The sequence below is a fragment of the Arachis stenosperma genome, chromosome 9, assembly GCF_014773155.1.
Source record: "Arachis stenosperma cultivar V10309 chromosome 9, arast.V10309.gnm1.PFL2, whole genome shotgun sequence".
NCBI classification, from domain to species: Eukaryota; Viridiplantae; Streptophyta; class Magnoliopsida; order Fabales; family Fabaceae; genus Arachis; species Arachis stenosperma.
This window is the reverse complement of record NC_080385.1, coordinates 37,163,567-37,182,291: the sequence shown is the minus strand read 5'-3', so window position 1 is coordinate 37,182,291 and position 18,725 is coordinate 37,163,567. Positions and strand designations below refer to the sequence as shown.

At 40.7% G+C, this 18,725-nt stretch overlaps 1 non-coding gene across 1 annotated transcript; it reads left to right on the top strand.

Moving 5' to 3' along the window:
• The first annotated feature begins 16,749 nt into the window (after positions 1-16,749).
• On the top strand, positions 16,750-16,857 carry LOC130952708 (small nucleolar RNA R71). The gene has a single exon (XR_009074886.1). It is a non-coding gene; the product is annotated as a small nucleolar RNA R71 (small nucleolar RNA).
• The last annotated feature ends 1,868 nt before the right edge of the window (positions 16,858-18,725 follow it).

The window sequence follows — 18,725 nt, the reverse complement described above, 5'->3', positions numbered from 1 at the left end:
AAGGGTCGATCCCACATAGATTGTTGGTATGAAGCAAGCTATAGTCATCTTGTAAATCTCAGTCAGGCGAATAAAATTATGGAATTTGGAAAATCAAATATGTTAAATGAACATAAAATAAAGATAAAGTTACTCATGTAATTCCATGGTGGGAATTTCAGATAGGCGTATGGAGATGCTGTGTTCCTTTTGAATCTCTTCTTTCCTACTGCTTTCATCCAATCCTTCTTACTCCTTTCCATGGCAAGCTGTAAGTAGGGCATCACCGTTGTCAATGGCTACATCCCATCCTCTCAGTGAAAAAGGTCCAAATGCTCTATCACAGCATGGCTAATCATCTGTCGGTTCTCAATCAGGTTGGAATAGAATCCCTTGATTCTTTTGCGTCTGTCACTAACGCCCAACCTTCAGGAGTTTGAAGCTCGTCACAGTCATTCAATCCCGGAATCCTACTCGGAATACCACAGACAAGGTTAGACTTTCCGGATTCCCATGAATGCCGCCATCAATTCTAGCTTATACCACAAAGATTCTGATTAAGGAATCCAAGAGATATGTGCCCGGTCTAAGGTAGAACGGAAGTGGTTGTCAGTCACGCGCGTTCATAGGTGAGAATGATGATGAGTGTCATAGATCATCACATTCATCAAGTTGAAGTGCAACGAATATCTTAGAATAGGAATAAAGAGAATTGAATAGAAAATAGTAGTAATTGTATTGAAACTTGAGGTACAGCAGAGCTCCACACCCTTAATCTATGGTGTGTAGAAACTCCACCGTTGAAAATACATAAGTGAAAGGTTCAGGCATGGCCGAGTGGCCAGCCCCCCATGATCTGAGAACTAAACATCCCAAGATGTCTAATACACTAGTAAAAAGTCCTATTTATAATAAACTAGCTACTAGGGTTTACATGAGTAAGTAATTGATGCAAAAATCCACTTCCGGGGCCCACTTGGTGCATGTTTGGGCTGAGCTTGATCTATCCACGACTGAGGCTTCTCTTGGAGTTGAACGCCAAGTTGTAACGTGTTTTGGGCGTTCAACTCCGGGTCGTGACGTTTTTCTGGCGTTTTACTCTAGACAGCAACATGGAACTGGCGTTGAGCGCCAGTTTACGTCATCAATTCCTGAATAAAGTATGAACTATTATATATTGTTGGAAAGCTCTGGATATTTACTTTCCAACGCCATTGAGAGCGCACCATTTGGAGTTCTGTAGCTCCAGAAATTCTATTTCGAGTGCAGGGAGGTCAGATTCCAACAGCATCAGCAGTCCTTTGTCAGCCTCCTATCAAAGTTTTGCTCAAGTCCCTCAATTTCAGCCAGAATTTACCTCAAATCACAGAAAAACACACAAACTCATAGTAAAGTCTAGAAATGTGAATTTAACATAAAAACTAATGAAAACATCCCTAAAAGTAGCTTGAACTTACTAAAAACTATCTAAAAACAATGCCAAAAAGCGTATAAATTATCCGCTCATCACAACACCAAACTTAAACTGTTGCTTGTCCCCAAGCAACTAAAAATCAAATAAGATAAAAAGAAGAGAATATACTATAAATTCCAAAATATCAATGAATATTAATTCTAATTAGATGAGCGGGACTTGTAGCTTTTTGCTTCTGAACAGTTTTGGCATCTCACTTTTTCCTTTGAAGTTTAGAATGATTGGCTTCTCTAGGAACTTAGAATTTCGGATAGTGTTATTGACTTTCCTAGTTAAGTATGTTGATTCTTGAACACAGCTACTTATGAGTCTTGGCCGTGGCCCTAAGCACTTTGTTTTCCAGTATTACCACCGGATACATAAATGCCACAGACACATGACTGGGTGAACCTTTTCAGATTGTGACTCAGCTTTGCTAGAGTCCCCAGTTAGAGGTGTCCATAGCTCTTAAGCACACTCTTTTTGCTTTGGATCACGACTTTAACCACTCAGTCTCAAGCTTTTCACTTGGACCTTCATGACACAAGCACATGGTTAGGGACAACTTGATTTAGCCGCTTAGGCCTGGATTTTATTTCCTTGGGCCCTCCTATCCATTGATGCTCAAAGCCTTGGATCCTTTTTCCCCTTGCCTTTTGGTTTTAAGGGCTATTGGCTTTTTCTGCTTGCTTTTTCTTTTTCTTTCTATTTTTCTTCGCCATTTTTTTCTTTTTTTTTTCACAAGCTTTTTACTTTTCACTGCTTTTTCTTGCTTCAAGAATCAATTTCATTGATTTTTCAGATCATCAATAACATTTCTCTTTGTTCATCATTCTTTCAAGAGCCAACAGTTTTAACATTCATAAACAACAAGATCAAAATCATGCACTGTTCAAGCATTCATTTAGAAAACAAAAAGTATTGTCACCACATCAATATAATTAAACTAAATTCAAGGATAAATTTGAAATTCATGTACTTCTTGTTCTTTTGAATTAAAAACATTTTTTATTTAAGAAAGGTGAAGGATTAATGGAATTATTCATAACTTTAAGACATAGTTACTAAACACTAATGATCATGAAGTAGAGACACAAAACATAAATGAACACAACATTAAAACCGAAAAGCAAAAAGAAATAAGAATAATGAATGAATCCACCTTAGTGGCGTCTTCTTCTTGAAGGACCAACAATGCCCTTAAGTTCTTCTATGTCCCTTCCTTGCGTTTGTTGCTCCTCTCTCATTGCTCTTTGATCTTCTCTTATTTCATGGAGAATGATGGAGTGCTCATGATGTTCCACCCTTAATTGTTCCACATTGTAGCTCAAATCTTCTAAGGAAGTGTTGAGTTGTTCCCAATAGTTATTGGGAGGAAAGTGCATCCCTTGAGGCATCTCAGGGATTTCTTGATGATGAGTTTCCTCATGCATCTCTTGAGATCCGTGGAGGGTCTCTCTTGCTTGCTCCATCCTCTTCTTGGTGATGGGCTTATCCTCTTCAATGAGGATGTCTCCTTCTATGATAACTCCAGCTGAGTAACATAGATGGCAAATAAGATGAGGAAAAGCTAGCCTTGCCGTGTTGGAGGACTTATCGGCTATTTTGTAGATTTCATTGGAGATGACTTCATGAACTTCTACTTCCTCTCCAATCATGATGCTATGAATCATGATGGCCCGATCCACAGTAACTTCAGATAGGTTGCTAGTGGGAATGATGGAGCGTTGAATGAACTCCAACCATCCTCTAGCCACATGCTTGAGGTCTAGTCTTCTCAGTTGAACTGGCTTGCCTTTGGAGTCTCTTTTCCATTGAGCTCCTTCCACACATATGTCCATAAGGACTTGGTCCAACCTTTGATCAAATTTGACCCTTCTAGTGTAGGGGCGTTCATCTCCTTGCAACATGGGCAAGTGAAATGCCAACCTCACATTTTCCGGACTAAAATCTAAGTATTTTCCCCGAACCATTGTGAGATAATTCTTTGGACTCGGGTTCATACTTTGATCATGGTTCTTAGTGATCCATGCATTGGCATAGAATTCTTGAACCATTAAGATTCCGACTTGTTGCATGGGGTTGGTTAGGACTTCCCAACCTCTTCTTCGGATCTCATGTCGGATCTCCGGATACTCATTTTTCTTGAGCTTGAAAGGGACTTCGGGGATCACCTTCTTCTTTGCCACAACATCATAGAAGTGGTCTTGATGGCTTTTGGAGATGAATCTTTCCATCTCCCATGACTCAGAGGTGGAAGCTTTTGTCTTCCCTTTTCCTTTTCTAGAGGATTCTTCGGCCTTAGGTGCCATTGATGGTAATGGAAAAATAAAAAGCTTATGCTTATACCACACCAAACTTAAAATATTGCTCGCCCTCGAGCAAGAGAAGAAAGAAGAGAAGAAGAAGAAGAAGAAGAAAATATGGAGGAGAGTGAGAGATGGTGTTTCGGCCAAGGTGTAGAAGAGGGGGTTGTGTTGTGTGAAAATGAAGAAGAATGGAAGGGTATATATAGGGAGGGGAGTGGGTGTAGTTTCGGTCATTTAGGGTGGGTTTGGGCGGGAAAGATTTTTGAATTTTGAAGGTGGGTGAGGTTTATGGGGAAGAGTGGATGGATGTGAGTGGTGAAGGGGGTAATTGGGAAGAGAGATTGAAGTTGTTGGGAAGTGTGTTTTGGGGAAGAGTGTTATAGGATTAGGAGGTTGATGAGCGGATAATTTGTACACTTTTTGGCATTGTTTTTAGTATGTTTTTAGTATCTTTTAGTTAGTTTTTAGTATATTTTTAGTAGTTTTTAATTAAAATTCACTTTTCTGGACTTTACTATGATTTTGTGTGTTTTTCTGTGATTTCAGGTATTTTCTGACTGAAATTGAAGGTTCTGAGCAAAAATCTGATTCAGAGACTGAAAAGGACTGCAGATGCTGTTGGATTCTGACCTCCCTGCACTCGAAGTGGATTTTCTGGAGCTACAGAAGCCCAATTGGCGCGCTCTCAACGACGTTGGAAAGTAGACATCCTGGGCTTTCCAGCAATATATGATAGTCCATACTTTGCCCAAGATTTGATGGCCCAAACCGGCGTTCAAAGTCACCCTCAGGAATTCCAGCGTTAAACGCTGGAACTGGCATAAAACTTGGAGTTAAACGCCCAAACTGGCATGAAAGCTGGCGTTTAACTCCAGAAAAGGTCTCTACACGAAATTGCTTCATTGCTCAGCCCAAGCACACACCAAGTGGGCCCGGAAGTGGATTTTTATGTCATTTACTCATTTCTGTAAACCTTAGGATACTAGTTTACTATTAATAGGATCTTTTGACATTGTATCAAGGACCTCATGACATTTTTAGACGTTTCATTGTATACATTCCACGGCATGAGTCTCTAAACCCCATGGTTGGGGGTGAGGAGCTCTGCTGTGTCTTGATGGATTAATGCAATTACTACTGTTTCTTATTCAATCATGCTTGCTTCCATTCTAAGATATCACTTGTTCTTAACCCGGATGAATGTGATGATCCGTGACACTCATCATATTCTCAATTATGAACGTGTGCCTGACAACCACCTCCGTTCTACCTTAGATTGAGTAGATATCTCTTGGATTCCTTAACCAGAATCTTCGTGGTATAAGCTAGAACTGATGGCGGCATTCAAGAGAATCCGGAAGGTCTAAACCTTGTCTGTGGTATTCTGAGTAGGATTCAATGACTGAATGACTGTGACGTGCTTCAAACTCCTAGCAGGCGGGGCGTTAGTGACAGACGCAAAAGGATCGATGGATTCTATTCCGGCCTGACCGAGAATCGACAGCTGATTAGCCATGCTGTGACAGAGCATAGGAACATTTTCACTGAGAGGATGGGAGGTAGCCACTGACAACGGTGAAACCCTACATACAGCTTGCCATGGAAGGAGCCTTGCGTGTTTGATGAAGAAGACAATAGGAAAGCAGAGATTCAGAAGATGGAGCATCTCCAAAGCCTCAACCTATTCTCCATTACTGCAAAACAAGTAACCATTTCATGTTCTTTTGCTTTTTACAATCAATCCTGATAATTTCTGATATCTTGACTAAGATTTACAAGATAACCATAGCTTGCTTCAAGCCGACAATCTCCGTGGGATCGACCCTTGCTCATGCAAGGTATTACTTGGACGACCCAGTGCACTTGCTGGTTAGTTGTGCAGGATTGCAAAAGTGTGATTGCAATTTCGTGCACCAAGTTTTTGGCGCCGTTGCCGGGGATTGTTCGAGTTTGGACAACTGACAGCTTATCTTGTTGCTTAGATTATGACTGTTTTATTTTTGTTGGTTTAGAGTCTTTTAGTTGAGTCTAGTTTCATATTTTAAGTTTGGTGTCAATTGCATGCTTTTGCTTTTCTTTTAATTTTCGTTTTTGCATGTTCCTAGTCCCTTTTTGATTCATAAAAATTCTAAGTTTGGTGTCCTCTTTGTGTTTTTCCTTTAAAATTTTCGAAAATTAGTGTTTGATTTTCTAAAAATTTTAAGTTTGGTGTCTTTTTGTTGTTTTTCTCTTTCCTCTTTTCAAAAATCAAATCTTTTTCATAAAAATTTTTCAATCATATCTTTTTGATTGCTATTTTCAAAATCTTTTTAATTAACTAATTGATTCAGTTCTCAATTTGCTTTGATCTTATTTTCTTATTGATTTTCGAATTTTTTATTTTAATTGCCTTTTGTTTTATTTTATTTTTTTTCGGTTAAATAAAAAAAAAAAACAAAATTTATCTGTTTGCAATCATTATCATTTCCCTTTTGTCCATTATGGACCTAAGAGGGATTGATCAGTCCAAAAGGACTCTGGGGTCATATGCTAACCCCATTACAACTGCATATGGGAGTAGCATCTGTACACCTCCCATCAAAGCAAGCAGCTTTGAGCTAAATCCTCAACTCATTATCATAGTGCAGCAAAACTGCCAGTATTCTGGTCTTCCACAGGAAGAACCTACTGAGTTTCTGGCACAGTTCTTACAAATTGCTGACACAGTACATGATAAAGAGGTAGATCAGGATGTCTACAGACTATTACTGTTTCCATTTGCTGTAAAAGATCAAGCAAAAAGGTGGTTGAATAACCAACCTACAGCAAGCATAAAGACATGGAAACAGTTGTCAGACAAATTCCTGAATCATTTTTACCCTCTAAAGAGGATGACACAGCTAAGGCTGGACATCCAAGGCTTTAAACAAAAGGATAATGAATCCCTTTATAATGCCTGGGAGAGGTATAGAGGTATGCTTAGAAAATGCCCCTCTGAAATGTTTTCAGAGTGGGTACAGTTAGACATCTTCTACTATGGGCTCACAGAAAAAGCTCAGATGTCTTTAGACCACTCAGCTGGTGGATCTATACACATGAGGAAGACAATTGAAGAAGCTCAAGAGCTTATAGACACTGTTGCTAGAAACCAATATTTGTACTCTAGCAATGAGTTCTCTCCAAAAGAGGAAGTTATGACAGTAGTCACTGATCCTAATCCTCAAGAACAGATGAAGGAGCTTGATGAGCGGATAATTTATACGCTTTTTGGCATTGTTTTTATATAGTTTTTAGTAAGTTTGAGCTACTTTTAGGGATGTTTTCCTTAGTTTTTATGTTAAATTCACATTTCTGGACTTTACTATGAGTTTGTGTGTTTTTCTGTGATTTCAGGTAAATTCTAACTGAAATTGAGGGATTTGAGCAAAACTCTGAAAAAGGCTGACAAAAGGACTGCTGATGCTGTTGGAATCTGACCTCCCTGCACTCGAAATGGATTTTCTGGAGCTACAGACCTCCAAATGGCGCGCTCTCAACGGCGTTGGAAAGTAGACATCCAGGGCTTTCCAGCAATATATAATAGTCCATACTTTATTCGAAGAATGACGACGCAACTTGGCGTTGAACGCCAAGTACACGCTCCTTTCTGGAGTTAAACGCCAGAAAAACGTCATGATCCGGAGTTGAACGCCCAAAACACATCATAACTCGAAATTCAACTCCAAGAGAAGCCTTAGCTCGTGTATTGATCAAGCTCAGCCCAAGCACACACCAAGTGGGCCCCGGAAGTGAATTTATGCATCAATTACTTACTCATGTAAACCCTAGTAGCTAGTCTAGTATATATAGGACATCTATCTATTGTATTAGACATCCTGGATTGTATTTTGAATCCTGTGATCACGTTTTAGGGGGCTGGCCATTCGGCCATGCCTGGACCTCTTTCACTTATGTATTTTCAACGGTGGAGTTTCTGCACACCATAGATTAAGGGTGTGGAGCTCTGCTGTACCTCAAAGATTAATGAAGTTCTATTTTCTTTTATTCAAATCTCTATCTTATTCTTATTCCAAGATATTCATTCGTACCCAAGAACATGATGATAGTAATGAGTTAGATAACCCTCATCACTATTCTCACTGATGAACGCGCGTGATTGACAACCACTTCCGTTCTACATGCAACAAGGCTTGAATGTGTATCTCTTAGATTCCCCAACAGAATCTTCGTGGTATAAGCTAGATAGATGGCGGCATTTATGAGGATCCGGAAAGTCCAACCTTGTCTGTGGTGTTCCGAGTAGGATCCTGGGAATCCGGAAAGTCTCACCTTGTCTGTGGTATTCCGAGTAGGATTCCGGTAATGAATGACTGTGACGTGCTTCAAACCTGTAACCTGCTGGGCGTTAGTGACAGACGCAAAAGAGGGATTCTATTCCAGTAGGGGAGGGAACCAACCGGTGATTGGCCGTACTGTGACAGAGTGCGTGAGCATTAGCTTTCACTGCGAGGATGGGATGTAGCTATCAACCATGGGTGATGCCTCCAGACTGGTTAGCTGTGCGAGTGACAGCCGCATAGGATATTTCCCCGTGAGGATGAAAGTAGCCACAGTTGATGGTGAACCCCTATACAAAGCTTGCCATGGAAAGGAGTAAGAAGGATTGAGTAGAAGCAGTGGGAGAGCAGGCGTCCGAGAGCTCTACAGCATCTCCATTCCGCTTATCTGAAATTCCTACCAATGAATCTGCATAAGTATTTCTATCCCTTTTTATTATTCCTTTTTATTTACAATCCAATAATCACAATTACCTTTTTAATCTGCCTAACTGAGATTTGCAAGGTGACCATAGCTTGCTTCATACCAACAATCTCTGTGGATTCGACCCTTACTCACGTAAGGTTATTACTTGGACGACCCAGTACACTTGCTGGTTAGTTGAACGGAGTTGTGAATTCCAATAAAGAAAATAAACAGTGCCCTAAGGGTATATTCATACTAAAGCTCAAAAGATAGAAGAACATAGTGATCACAATTTCGTCCACCAGAGCTTAATCAACAATTGCTCCTGATGACTGAACAGTTAGCAGAATTTAAAGAAATGCTCCATGATACTAAGGTTGCTAACAAGAGCATAGAACTGCAGTTGAATCAGGCAAAACAGCAAATATCTAAGCAGATAACAGAGGAATGTCAAGCAGTTCAACTGAGGAGTGGGAAGACACTGAATAACACTGCTCAAAAGAGCAAAAGGCCAAACAAGGAACAATTGACAGAGGATAACCAACCCACTGTTCAAAATCCCTCTGAGGACAGTAAGAGCCCAGAGAGGAATGTTATTGGCGTTCAAACGCCAGAAAGGGAAGGAAAGCTGGCGTTAAACGCCCATTCCTTGCCCAGTTCTGGCGTTCAAACGCCAGAAAAGGGGGAAAAGTTGGCGTTAAACGCCCATTTTCCACCCAATCCTGGCATTCATATGCCAAGGGAAGATCAGACACCTGAGAGTGCTGACAGTAATCCCTCTAACAAGGCTTCTTCAACCACTTCTGTAAGGAATAAACCTGCAGCATCTAAGGTTGAAGAATATCAAGCCAAGATGCCTTATCCTCAGAAACTCCGCAAAGCGGAACAGGATAAGCAATTTGCCCGCTTTGCATACTATCTAAGGACTCTTGAAATAAATATTCCGTTTGCAGAGGCACTTGAGCAAATACCTTCTTATGCTAAGTTCATGAAAGAAATCTTAAGTCATAAGAAGGATTGGAGAGAAACTGAAAAAGTGTTTCTCACTAAAGAATGCAGTGCAGTCATTCTGAAAAGCTTACCAGAAAAGCTTCAAGATCTTGGAAGCTTTATCATACCATGCACATTAGAAGGTGCTTGCACCAAGACAGCTCTATGTGATCTTGGAGCAAGCATCAATCTAATACCTGCATCCACTATCAGAAAGCTTGGGTTGGCTGGAGAAGTCAAACCAACCAGGATATGCCTCCAACTTGCTGATGGCTCCATTAAACACCCATCAGGCATAATAGAGGACATGATTGTCAAGGTTGGGCCCTTTGCCTTTCCAATTGACTTTGTGGTGCTGGAAATGGAGGAGCACAAGAGTGCAACTCTCATTCTAGGAAGACCTTTCCTAGCAACTGGACGAACTCTCATTGATGTACAAAGAGGGGAAGTAACCCTGAGAGTCAATGAGGATGAGTTCAAGTTGAATGCTGTAAAAGCTATGCAGCATCCAGACACACCAGATGACTGCATGGGCGCTGACATTATTGACTCTCTGGTAGAAGAGATCAATATGGCTAAAAGCCTGGAATCAGAGCTTGAGAACATCTTCAAAGATGCTCAACCTGATCAAGAAGAACTAGAGGAAGCAAAGGAATTTTCGAAAATTCCTCAGGAGGAGAATAGACCTCCCGAACCTGAACTCAAACCTCTACCACCATCCCTGAAGTACGCATTTCTGGGAGAGGGCGACACTTTTCCAGTGATTATAAGCTCTGCTTTGAATCCACAGGAAGAGGAAGCACTGATTCAAGTGCTAAGGACACACAAGACAGCTCTTGGGTGGTCCATAAGTGATCTTAAGGGCATTAGCCCAGCTAGATGCATGCACAAGATCCTGTTGGAGGATAATGCCAAACCAGTGGTCCAACCACAGAGGAGGCTAAATCCAGCCATGAAGGAGGTGGTGCAGAAAGAGTGGTGCACGAAATTGTGAACAATACTTTTACACAAGAACAATCCCCGGTAATGGCTCCAAAGACTTGGTGCTCAATACCATGGCATAAACACAACTTCGCACAACTAACCAGCAAGTGCACTGGGTCGTCCAAGTAATAAACCTTACGCGAGTAAGGGTCGATCCCACGGAGATTGGTGGTATGAAGCAAGCTATGGTCATCTTGTAAATCTTAGTCAGACAGACTCAAATGGATATGGTGATGAACGAAAATAACATAAAAGATAAAGATAGAGATACTTATGTATATCATTGGTGAGAGCTTCAGACAAGCGTATGAAGGTGCCTTCCCTTCCGTCTCTCTGCTTTCCTACTGCCTTCATCCAGTCCTTCTTACTCCTTTCCATGGCAAGCTCATGTAGGGTTTCACCGTTGTCAGTGGCTACCTCCCATCCTCGCAGTGAAAGCTAATGCTCACGCACTCTGTCACAGTACGGCCAATCACCGGTCGGTTCCCGCTCCTACTGGAATAGAATCCCTCTTTTGCGTCTGTCACTAATGCCCAGCAGGTTACAAGTTTAAAGCACGTCACAGTCATTCAATCATTGAATCCTACTCAGAATACCACAGACAAGGTTAGACCTTCCGGATTCTCTTGAATGCCGCCATCAGTTCTTGCCTATACCACGAAGACTCTGATCTCACGGAATGGTTGGCTCGTTTGTCAGGCGAGCACTCGGTTGTCAGGCGATCAACCATGCATCATGCAATCAGAAATCCAAGAGATATTTACTAAGCCTCAGATGCTTGTAGAACAAGAATGGTTGTCAGTCACCTTGTTCATAGGTGAGAATGATGATGAGTGTCAATCATCACCTTCATCAGATTGAAGAACAAGTGATATCTTGGACAAAGAACAAGCGGAATTGAATAGAAGAACAATAGTAATTGCATTAATACTCGAGGTACAGCAGAGCTCCACACCTTAATCTATGGTGTGTAGAAACTCCACCGTTGAAAATACATAAGAACAAGGTCTAGGCATGGCCGAATGGCCAGCCTCCCAAAGTGAGTTCAATCATCAAAACATGATCAAAAGACTCTCTATATCTTACAATAGTAAAAGGTCCTACTTATAGAAAACTAGTAGCCTAGGGTGTACAGAGATGAGTAAATGACATAAAACTCCACTTCCGGGCCCACTTGGTGTGTGCTTGGGCTGAGCAATGAAGCATTTTCGTGTAGAGACTTCTCTTGGAGTTAAACGCCAGCTTTTATGCCAGTTTGGGCGTTTAACTCCCAATTAGGTGCCAGTTCCGGCGTTTAACGCTGGAATTTCTGTAGGTGACTTTGAACGCCGGTTTGGGCCATCAAATCTTGGGCAAAGTATGGACTATCATATATTGCTGGAAAGCCCAGGATGTCTACTTTCCAACGCCGTTGAGACCGCGCCAATTGGGCTTCTGTAGCTCCAGAAAATCCACTTCGAGTGCAGGGAGGTCAGAATCCAACAGCATCTGCAGTCCTTTTCAGTCTCTGAATCAGATTTTTGCTCAGGTCCCTCAATTTCAGCCCGAAAATACTTGAAATCACAGAAAAACACACAAACTCATAGTAAAGTCCAGAAAAGTGAATTTTAACTAAAAACTAATAAAAGTATACTAAGAACTCAACTAAAACTACTAAAAACATACTAAAAACAATGCCAAAAAGCGTACAAATTATCCGCTCATCACAACACCAAACTTAAATTGTTGCTTGTCCCCAAGCAACTAAAGATCAAATAAGATAAAAAGAAGAGAATATGCAATGAACTCCAAAAACATCTATGAAGATCAGTATTAATTAGATGAGCGGGGCTTTTAGCTTTATGCCTCTGAATAGTTTTGGCATCTCACTTTATCCTTTGGAACTCAGAATGATTGGCTTCTTTAGGAACTCAGAATCCAGATAGTGTTATTGATTCTCCTAGTTAAGTATGATGATTCTTGAACACAGCTACTTTATTGAGTCTTGGCTGTGGCCCAAAGCACTCTGTCTTCCAGTATTACCACCGGATACATACATGCCACAGACACATAATTGGGTGAACCTTTTCAGATTGTGACTCAGCTTTGCTAAAGTCCCCAATTAGAGGTGTCCAGGGTTCTTAAGCACACTCTTATTGCCTTGGATCACAACTTTATTTCTTTCTTTCTCTTTCTCTTTTCTTCTTTCTCTTTTTTTTTGTTTTTTTTTTCGTTTGCTTTTTGCTTCTCTCTTTTTTTTTTTGTTCACTGCTTTTTCTTGCTTCAAGAATCATTTTTATGATTTTTCAGATCCTCAGTAACATGTCTCCTTTTTCGTCATTCTTTCAAGAGCCAACATTCATGAACCACAAATTCAAAAGACATATGCACTGTTCAAGCATACATTCAGAGAACAAAAGTGTTGCCACCACATCAAAATAATTAAACTGTTATAAAATTCAAAATTCATGCAATTCTTTTCCTTTTCAATTAAGCACGTTTTTATTTAAGAAAGGTGATGGATTCATAGGACATTCATAACTTTAAGGCATAGACACTAAGACACTAATGATCATAAGACACAAACATGGATAAACATAAGCACTAAAATTCGAAAAACAGAAGAATAAAGAACAAGGAAATCAAGGAACGGGTCCACCTTAGTGATGGCGGCTCCTCCTTCCTCTTGAAGGTCCTATGGAGTGCTTGAGCTCCTCAATGTCTCTTCCTTGCCTTTGTTGCTCCTCTCTCATGATTCTTTGATCTTCTCTTATTTCATGGAGGAGAATGGAGTGTTCTTAGTGCTCCACCCTTAGTTGTCCCATGTTGGAACTCAATTCTCCTAGGGAGGTGTTTAGTTGCTCCCAATAGTTTTGTGGAGGAAAGTGCATCCCTTGAGGCATCTCAGGGATCTCATGATGAGAGGGGTCTCTTGTGTGCTCCATCCTTTTCTTGGTAATGGGCTTATCCTCATCAATGGTGATGTCTCCCTCTATGTCAACTCCAACTAAATAACAGAGGTGACAAATGAGGTGAGGAAAGGCTAACCTTGCCAAGGTAGAGGACTTATCCGCCACCTTGTAGAGTTCTTGGGCTATAACCTCATGAACTTCCACGTCTTCTCCAATCATGATGCTATGGATCATGATGGCCCGGTCTAAAGTAACCTCGGACCGGTTGCTAGTGGGAATGATTGAGCGTTGGATAAACTCCAACCATCCTCTAGCCACGGGTTTGAGGTCATGCCTTCTCAATTGAACCGGCTTGCCTCTTGAATCTCTCTTCCATTGTGCGCCCTCTTCACATATGATTGTGAGGACTTGGTCCAACCTTTGATCAAAGTTGACCCTTCTTGTGTAAGGATGTTCATCTCCTTGCATCATAGGCAAGTTGAACGCCACCCTCACACTTTCCGGACTAAAATCCAAGTATTTCCCCCGAACCATAGTAAGATAATTCTTTGGATCCGGGTTCATACTTGATCATGGCTCTTGGTGATCCATGCATTGGCATAGAACTCTTGAACCATCAAGATTCCAACTTGTTGAATGGGGTTGGTAAGTACTTCCCAACCTCTTCTTTGGATCTCATGGCGGATCTCCGGATATTCACCCTTTTTGAGTGAAAAGGGGACCTCAGGGATCACCTTCTTCAAGGCCACAACTTCATAGAAGTGGTCTTGATGCACCCTTGAGATGAACCTATCCATCTCCCATGACTCGGAGGTGGAAGATTTTGCCTTCCCTTTCCTCTTTCTAGAGGTTTCTCCGGCCTTGGATGCCATAATGGTTATGGAAAAACGAAAAAGCAACGCTTTTACCACACCAAACTTAAAATGTTTGCTCGTCCTCGAGCAAAAGAAGAAAGAAGAGAGTAGAAGAAGAAGAAATGAGGAAGAGGGAGATGGTGGTGTATTCGGCCAAAGAGGGGGAGAAGTGGTGTTTTGGTTGTGAAGAAGGGTATTTATAGGAGAGAGGGGAAATGGGGTTCGGCCATATTGGGTGGGTTTGGGAGGGAAAGTGGTTTGAATTTGAAGGGTGAGGTTGGTGGGGTTTTATGAAGGATGGATGTGAGTGGTGAAGAGAAAGATGGGATTTGATAGGTGAAGGGGTTTTGGGGAAGAGGTATTGAGGTGATTGGTGAATGGGGAAGAAGAGAGAGAGTGGTGGTGGGGTTGGTGGGGATCCTGTGGGGTCCACAGATCCTGTGGTGTCAAGGAAAAGTCATCCCTGCACCAAATGTTGCTCAAAATCACGTTTTGAGCCATTTCTGGCGTTAAACGCCGGGCTGGTGCCCATTCCTGGCATTTAACGCCAGGTTCTTGCCCTTTTCTGGCGTTTAACGCCAGTCTGGTGCCCCTTTCTGGCGTTAAACGCCCAGAATGGTGCCAGACTGGGCGTTAAACGCCCAACTGCTAGGTTTACTGGCGTTTGAACGCCAGCAACATCTTCCTCCAGGGTGTTCTGTTTTTCTTCCTGTTTTTCATTTTGTTTTTGCTTTTTCAATGGATTTTGTGACTTCTTATGATCATCAACCTACAAAAAACATAAAATAACAAAAGAAACTATATAAATTATAATCATTGGGTTGCCTCCCAACAAGCGCTTCTTTAATGTCAGTAGCTTGACAGAGGGCTCTCATGGAGCCTCACAGATACTCAGAGCAATGTTGGAACCTCCCAACACCAAACTTAGAGTTTGAATGTGGGGGTTCAACACCAAACTTAGAGTTTGGTTGTGGCCTCCCAACACCAAACTTAGAGTTTGACTGTGGGGGCTCTTCTTGACTCTGATGTGAGAGAAGCTCTTCATGCTTCATCTCTATGGTGACAGAGGGATATCCTTGAGCCTTAAACACAAAGGATTCTCCATTCACTTGAATGATCAGTTCACCTCCATCAACATCAATCACAGCCTTTGCTGTGGCTAGGAAAGGTCTGCCAAGGATGATAGATTCATCCATGTACTTCCCAGTCTCTAGGACTATGAAATCAGTAGGAATGTAATGGTCTTCAACCTTTACCAAAACATTCCCTACAATTCCATGAGCTTGTTTTCTTGAGTTGTCTGCCATCTCTAGTGAGATTTTTGCAGCTTGTACCTCAAAGATCCCTAGCTTCTCCATTACTGAGAGAGGCATGAGGTTTACACTTGACCCTAAGTCACACAGAGCCTTCTTGAAGGTCATGGTGCCTATGGTACAAGGTATGGAAAACTTCCCAGGATCTTGTCTCTTTTGAGGTAATTTCTGCCTAGACAAGTCATCCAGCTCTTTGGTGAGCAAAGGAGGTTCATCCTCCCAAGTCTCATTTCCAAATAACTTGTCATTTAGCTTCATGATTGCTCCAAGGTATTTAGCAACTTGCTCTTCAGTGACATACTCATCCTCTTCAGAGGAAGAATACTCATCAGAGCTCATGAAAGGCAGAAGTAAGTCCAATGGGATCTCTATGGTCTCATTTTGAGCCTCAGATTCCCATGGTTCCTCATTGGGGAACTCATTGGAAGTTGATGCACGTCCATTGAGGTCTTCCTCAGTGGCGTCCACTTCCTCTCCATCCTCTCCAAATTCGGCCATATTGATGGCTTTGCACTCTCCCTTTGGATTTTCTTCTGTGTTGCTTGGGAGAGTACTTGGAGGGAGTTCAGTAACTTTCTTGCTCAGCTGTCCCACTTGTCCTTCCAAATTCCTAATGGAGGACCTTGTTTCAGTCATGAAACTTTGAGTGGTTTTAATTAGATCAGAGACCATGGTTACTAAGTCAGAGGGGTTCTGCTTAGGATTCTCTGTCTGTTGCTGAGAAGATGATGGAAAAGGTTTGCCATTGTTAAACCTGTTTCTTCCACCATTATTATTGAAACCTTGTTGAGGTCTCTCTTGATTCTTCCATGAGAGATTTGGGTGATTTCTCCATGAAGAATTATAGGTATTACCATAGGGTTCTCCTAGGTAATTCACCTCTTCCATTGAAGGGTTCTCAGGATCATAAGCTTCCTCCTCAGATGAAGCCTCCTTAGTACTGCTTGGTGCATTTTGCATTCCAGACAGACTTTGAGAAATCAAATTGACTTGTTGAGTCAATATTTTATTCTGAGCCAAAATGGCGTTCAGAGTGTCAATCTCAAGAACTCCTTTCTTCTGACTAGTCCCATTGTTCACAGGATTCCTTTCAGAAGTGTACATGAATTGGTTATTTGCAACCATCTCAATTAGCTCTTGAGCCTCTGTAGGCGTCTTTTTCAGATGAAGAGATCCTCCAGCAGAGCTATCCAAAGACATCTTGGACAGTTTAGAGAGACCATCATAGAAAATACCTATGATGCTCCATTCAGAAAGCATGTCAGAAGGACATTTTCTGATTAATTGTTTGTATCTTTCCCAAACTTCATAGAGGGATTCTCCATCCTTCTGTCTGAAGGTTTGGACTTCCACTCTAAGCTTACTCCATCTTTGTGGTGGAAAGAACTTTGCCAAGAAGGCATTGACTAGCTTTTCCCAAGAGTCCAGGCTTTCTTTAGGTTGTGAGTCCAACCATATTCTAGCTCTGTCTCTTACAGCAAAAGGGAATAGCATCAGTCTATGGACCTCAGGGTCTACCCCATTAGTCTTGACTGTGTCACAGATTTGCAAGAATTCAGCTAAGAACTGATGAGGATCTTCCATTGGAAGTCCATGGAACTTGCAATTCTGTTGCATTAGAGAAACTAATTGAGGTTTAAGCTCAAAGTTGTTTGCTCCAATGGCAGGGATAGAGATGCTTCTCCCATAGAAGTCGGGAGTAGGTGCAGTAAAGTCACCCAGCACCTTCCTTGCATTGTTTGCATTATTGTTGTTTTCGGCTGCCATGTCTTCTTCTTCTTTGAAGAATTCGGTTAGGTCCTCTAAAGAGAGTTGTGCTTTGGCTTCTCTTAGCTTTCTCTTCAAGGTCCTTTCGGGTTCAGGGTCAGCTTCAACAAGAATGCCTTTGTCTCTGCTCCTGCTCATATGAAAGAGAAGAGAACAAGAAAATGTGGAATCCTCTATATCACAGTATAGAGATTCCTTGAGGTGTCAGAGGAAAAGAGAAATAGAAAGAAGAAGGAGAAGAAGAATTCGAACTTTACTTAGATAAGGTTCGAATTGTGCATTGAGAAGGAGTGGTACTCCATAAAGAGAAGGATGTGAGAAGGAGGGAAGAAGATTTTCGAAAATTAATTAAAATATTTTGAAAACATTTTTGAAAAACATTAATTGATTTTCGAAAATCAAAGTGGAAAAGAAACCAAGTGTTTTTTTTTTGAAAAAGATTTTTAAATTAGAAATCAAAAAGATTTGATTGAAAACTATTTTGAAAAAGATGTAGTTAAGAAGATATGATTGGTTTTAAAAAGATGTGATGAAAAGATATGATTTGAAAACAATTTTAAAAAAGATATGATTTGAAAAACATTTTAAAAAGATTTGATTTGAAAACAATTTTAGAAGATTTGATTTTTTTTTTTAAAAATTGATGACTTGCTTAACAAGGAAAGATATGATTCAAACATGAAACCTTCCTCAACAGAAAAGGCAAAAAATGTTCAATCAAATCATTAATTGTTAGTAAGTATCTTTGAAGAAGGAAAAAAATTGATTTTGAAAACATTTGATTGAAAAGATATGATTTGAAAAAGATTTGATTTTGAAAAACTTTGAAAACTTGAAAAAAATTGATTTTGAAAACAAAATCTTCTCCCTAGCACCATCCTGGCGTTAAACGCCCAGAATGGTATCCATTCTGGCGTTTAACGCCCAAAATGCACCCTTTTTGGGCGTTAAACGCCCAACCAGGTACCCTGGCTGGCGTTTAAACGCCAGTCTGCCTTCTTCACTGGGCATTTTTGAATGCCCAGCTTTTTCTGTATAATTCCTCTGCAGTATGTTCTGAATCTTCAATTCTCTGTATTATTGACTTGAAAAGACACAAATTAAAAATATTTTTGGATTTTTAATAATCAAAATGCAACAAGAATCAAATAACAATGCATGCAAGACACCAAACTTAGCAGTTTGTATACTACTGACACTACATGAGACACAAAAACACTCAAGTCAAGAGAATTCAAAGATCAGAGTAAGAAATCATCAAGAATTACTTGAAGATCCTTAAGACACAAGAATGAATGCATGCAATTGACACCAAACTTAAGATGAGACACTAGACTCAAGCAAGAAATATTTTTGGTTTTTATGATTTTCTAATTTTTTTTTTTTGTGATTTTCGAAAATTAATTGGAAAAAGATATCAAAATTCTTAATGAGAATTCCAGGAATCAGTGCAATGCTAGTCT